Genomic DNA, 5,925 nt, shown 5'->3' on the forward strand with positions numbered 1-5,925 from the left:
CATTTCGGAAACGACAACCTAGTAAATCAATTATCAGTAATCAAAAGCAAAACAGTAATCAATATGTAATCAATCGGCAATATCCATAATAATCTTATATCAGTTATTATTTTCAACTCAACAATAAGAATGCATGCATATATGTTGTATAGAAAATTATAACATTAATGTAATGTTACTGTTTATCGGAAAGTCGTTCGAATCCGGAAGCCTCGGATGTAAATGTCAGTTACATTTCCTTCCCGAGTACGCCATCACAAGTAAAGAAAGAAGAATCTGACAATTAAATTAAACATACTAGCGATATCTTACTAATAAATTACTTTGTAATGCCGCGGCGAATGAAAGTCACTTAGAGATTTATTATTTGACTCGACTTCGTCGAGGATAAAACTGAATTTTTGCGAATGAAACATTACAGTGCACGCTGCTTGTTCGTGCCTAAAATGATCGAATGATACGTGAACGACTGACATAAATGGTACCAACGTCGTCCACTTCTACTTGAGATACGGTGACTTCAGTGGGATCGAAATGAACTGGAATCACAAAGATTATATTATATGAAAGCAAAAAAGTTGTGATGATTAAGCAAGAACGTAAAAAGTCGCGCAACACTAGCAGATCGAAATAGAATGGAACGCAATATATATCATTATTTCACAAGACATCACAAGAAATATTGTCACCCGAAACTACAAAAGTGAATGTTCCACTCAAGGTTAAAATGAATTTTTATTCTATATGAAAGAATGTCTCAATTAGTTAGAGTGAAATAATCCTATAACGGTGGAATGCATTAGATACACACTTTAATTTTTAGAGTAAGTATTCACTGAACCATTCGAACATTTATTCTATAGGAGTGAAAAATCATTTGAATTCGAGCGACTTGGCTGTCATTCTACTTTTCAAGCCAAATTTTATTCTAACATTTTAGAATGTAATTAGTGCAAATATAGATAAATGCAAGAATTAAATAGAGTCGGTGCTTCTTTTGTAATACAAATAAATTTTCACTTGCTTATTAATATAAATATTAATTTATTTATAAAAATCTTTAATAATATAAACAAAATCATATATATATATATATATATATATATATATATATATATATATATATATATATATTAGGTTTGCTTCCGCCGTTTTCCTATAGATGGCTTTAGCGATAAGTGGTGGTCGAAATAAATAGATCATAGACGTCATACAATAAACTTGGGCATCTGTCAACATAACCCCATAGAAACATTAGTCGATTTGTGTCTATCGTAAAGTTATTCTCGATTGAAAATGTCAGTTTATGAGCCCAATTCTTGTCATTTGCGGGAGGTTTTAATTTTCTGTTTCAATATGAAGAAATCTGCGGCTAAGGCTCATTGAATGTTCTTAAATACTTATAGTGAGGCCGCTATTAGTGAAAGAACGTGTCGTGAGTGGTTTCAACGCTTCAAGAATGGTAATTTTGACGTCGAAGACCGGCATAACGGTGGAAGAGAGAAGGTTTTCGAAGATATAGGATTGGAGGCATTACTTGATCAAGACTCGTGTCAAAATCAAAAAGAATTGGCACGATTATTGGGAGTGACTCAACAAGCCATTTCAAAACGCCTCAAAGCCATGGGAATGATTCAGAAGCAAGGAAATTGGGTGCCGTATGAATTGAAGCCGAGAGATGTTGAACAGCGTTTGTTTGCTTGTGAGCTGCTTGAAAGGCAAAGACGGAAGAGATTTCTGCATCGCATTGTGACTGGAGACGAAAAATGGGTTTATTACGATAACCCCAAGCGCAGAAAATCATGGGGAGTTCCCGGCCATGCTTCCACCTCGACGCCCAAACCGAATATTCACGGCTCCAAGGTCACGCTCTGTATTTGGTGGGACCAGCTCGGCGTAGTATTATGAGCTGTTAAAACCGACTGAAACAATCACAGGCGATCGGTATCGAACGCAATTGATGCGTTTGAGCCGAACATTGAAAGACAAACGGCCGCAATACAACGAGAGACACGATAAAGTGATTTTTGCAGCATGACAATGCTCGATCCCATGTTGCAAAAGTGGTCAAGACATACTTGGAAACGTTGAAATGGGAAGTCCTACCCCACTCGCCGTATTCTCCAGACGTTGCTCTTTCTGACTATCACTTGTTTCGATCAATGGCACACGGCCTGGCTGACCAGCACTTCCAGTCTTATGAAGAAGTAAAAAATCGGATCGATTCGTGGATCGCCTCAAAAGACCAGTTTTTTCGACGCGGGATTACGCGATAGATTTTCGTACGCTGCCCGAAAGATGGGAGAAAGTAGTGGCCAGCGATGGACAATACTTTGAATCATAAATGTATAACCAGTTTTTTGCAATAAAGCCTCGAATTTCGGAAAAAAACGGCGGAAGCAAAGTCGTGCATCTAGTACTTCAGAAGTTTCACATCTTATATATTCGGAGACTGAAAAATTTGGAATATGGTACTGCTTCTATCATATAAATATGATAACAAAACAAGATAATTTCGATAGCCTTTCGATACCCTAATTTCGATAAAGTGCTTTGACAAATAAAAAAAGTTACATTCATTTATTAATTCCTTCGAAGTTGTATACAGGTTTCATATTTGCGTCAAATTTTAAGTGTTTTTCTATTTCCTTTCAAACAATAATTTTCAAACATCTACCAACAATCTGCAATGCAAGTTTGAACATTAAATCGGCTAGATATTGAAAGTGCAACTTAAAAATAGTTGATTTCTAGATATTTTAGTATTATTATTGAAATTTGACATTCTTATCCTATGTCCGGCCTTTCCTATTACTCGATCCACTGTGCGCCGTGGGAGAGGAAGAACCCTCGCGAGAAGCAGCGGAAAGACCGGTTGTCTTAGGTGAATCGCTTCCGTAAATAATAACATTCATTAGAGACCCACAAGGTGGGACACTCTAAAAAGGCCTGTTTCAGCTAACACCCAGGACGTCGAGAAGGAGCTGCCGAAGTGAAGCGGTCATAAGCTGCCGCGAGGAAACCGCGAGGACGGAGTTGATGGACACCGTGGACGAGCGGAGGAGAGTGGCCGCCCGGACAATGCCGGTGAGCGCATTCTCCGCGACCCGAAGCGTCCTCCGAACCGCGCGAAGACGCCGCAAAACTCGAGGATCGCCAAAAACAACGGCTGCCGAAGGAGCAAAGCCAAGGTCGGAACGGCCAAGAAGCTTAGGGAATTGACGAAAAGCAAATAGTCGCTAGTAACCAAAAATGGAAAATGGGGGATTCCATCCGACCAATGAGAGGCTGAAGGCTGTCGGAAAGCTATTCAAACCTAGGATATAACCGGACTTCAACGATCGCTGAGGAGCTTCTCTCGTAAAGGACGTGCCATCCGCGGAGTCGAGAAGGACACCGAAGATTAACGAACGACGATCCGTCATCCTCCACCGTAAGACCGCTACTGTATCGAGTAGAGATTTTGTGAACCTAGAGGGACCGCCGCTTTCTGCTGCCGACTGCCCCATTCCGCGAGCCAGGTTTTTGGTGAGTCCGTTCGATTTTTAGTTATTAATCGATGATTTTTAGTTATTGATTAGATAAGATTAATATATTATTACGAACAATCATCAGCTAATCTTCTTTAACACGTTAAACGCCAAGCCTATTTTGCTTAATGTTCCGTTCACGCTGCACTTTACCGCTAAGTAAACAAAGCCGCGCGAGCTATAAACAAAAGATAAGAAAGTCTACGGCCGGTTCGTAGGCACCGACGTGACATTTAACATATTAATTAATAATTGAAAATCTAATAACAAAGTTATTAAAAAATAATAGAGGATTTTTTCCGGTTAGATAAGCCCAAATAGCAGACATCGCCACTACAGCTCATTTACTATATTTCACGTGATCATTCACAAATCTTTCTTAATTAATATCTTGATAATTATTGCGAATATTACAATATTCAAATGTTACAAATGGGTATTTTTATGTTCACCTCAATCCGTACTATGCCTCCATAAAAGCTTCAAAGAATGTTCTGGGACATCCTATATGTATGCATAAAAAGTGACTACAAGTTTTTATACACGCAAACGTGTAAAAATTATATACTTAGGTTTGTAATGAATATAGCATGAAGAAATGTACTTATCACGATTTTTTACAAGCAATTTTTACATCAGCAAAATATACTTTTTGCTATAGCTGAAGAGTAAGCACTGGCAGCTTGGAGATTTTTTGCCTTCTATTTTCTTCGCGATCGTTCAAAGAGAAAAGCAATGTACGAAATTACAGTCCTACCAACTACAGTCGAGATATAGCAATAACCGTAATTATCCATTGATCGACATTACCCCGTTATCCTCTAATAGTTTCAAATTAAAAAGCAAGGCTGACCGTTTCAATTATTTACACATTTTTCTCAGAAAGAAAGATAATCTGTGATGACACTATGAGCACGAGATATTTTTTAACAAACCTATCTAGCTCGAAGAATATCGAAGATGGTTTGGTTCGAGGATTACACACAGCCTAGTTCGGTTAACGAAAAACTTTCAGTGATTGTGTACTGGAATATTTTTTCGATATAAATACAAAACAGCAATGCAATAAATGTCATGTTGGCGAAGTTTACATCGTCAGAAATGAAAAAAAGATTTGATCTTTTGCCCCTAATACAGGAAGTCTCGTCAAGAAGTGCATTATGAAATCGCATTATGATGTATTTTATGTAAATTGACATATATTCCTCGCGTGATATATAACATTCAATAGCGCAATTTCTATTTTAATCGTAACAGGATTAGCATCTTGAATAATTCTGTTTTATAATTATCGAAACAGAATCTAAATTATTTCTTGAAGTAACGCAGACTAGGAAAAATTGTTCAATATAAATTTAGTTTAGAGTAATGAGTAATAAGATAGAAATGTACGCAGTTTGCGCAAACATCCATCCAGTTATTATCTAGTATTAATTCATTTTCATTAGTTGTAAACATACTGAGTGCGAAGTAGACAAGAATTTGATAAAGTTCTATTTAATGTATATAATATATATTATTTACACATTTTTCACAGAAATAAAAATAATCTGTGACTGAAGTGACTCGAGAGTGATTCTTCTTTCGCAGATCTTCCTCGTCGAGTATTTCGGTCTTCGAGTCCAAAATGGTAAGTCCAAATGGTTATGTTCACTCACTTTCTTCGTGAAATCGGAGATCGAAGATCGAATAATTTAGATTCTGTTTCGATAATTATAAAACAGAATTATTCAAGATGCTAATCCTATTACGATTAAAATTGAAAGGTCGAACGAGCTCGCCGAAGGCGGGCGAAGTTCGGCCACAATTATACGAAGGGTCTCGTTCGAAGATGATAGTATAACAAGTGTAGTTGTCTCTATTCTCTCGGTACTTCACAACGTTCAGCGTGTAGAAAAGAGATGGCTCTCCTAGCGACCTCTCTGTAGGGCCCTCGCTTCTCTACGCCATCTACGATCATATAATTTAGAGCAAAGAAGAGTTGTCGTTTCTACTTTCCTAGATGATCCGAGAAACACATACAGCAGTGGGATGGGTAAAGGGATCATCTTCGAGCGAGACCCTTCGTATAATTGTGGCCAAACTTCGCCCGCTTTCGGCGGGCTCGTTCGACCTTTCAATTATACTACGTGTCTCGCTCTCGATGATAGTATAACAAGTGTAGATGTTTAGCGTATACGACAACTCTGTCTTTTTTTTTTTTTTTTTTTTTTACAATGACAGACTATCTTAGGATAGCATCTATAAATTGGTCAGCAGTATTCTGTATCGGCTTATTATAAAACTTAAAAAATGTTTGTGATTGTGTCGACCAACCTGCGGTGCGTCGTATTATATCTATGTCAATACCTCTTTGAAATGCAGCTCACACGGTCGCATGTCGCGTACTATACGC

At 37.7% G+C, this 5,925-nt stretch overlaps 1 protein-coding gene across 1 annotated transcript in view; it reads right to left on the reverse strand.

Annotated features, from left to right (window-relative positions):
• Positions 1 to 5,925, reverse strand: part of LOC116843996 ((11Z)-hexadec-11-enoyl-CoA conjugase-like) — an 18,498-nt gene that overhangs the window by 10,545 nt on the left and 2,028 nt on the right. The gene's annotated exons all lie outside the window — the stretch shown is intronic.

The sequence above is a fragment of the Odontomachus brunneus genome, unplaced genomic scaffold (genome assembly GCF_010583005.1).
Source record: "Odontomachus brunneus isolate Ranch 3 - 2012 unplaced genomic scaffold, Obru_v1 Obru_scaffold_038, whole genome shotgun sequence".
NCBI classification, from domain to species: Eukaryota; Metazoa; Arthropoda; class Insecta; order Hymenoptera; family Formicidae; genus Odontomachus; species Odontomachus brunneus.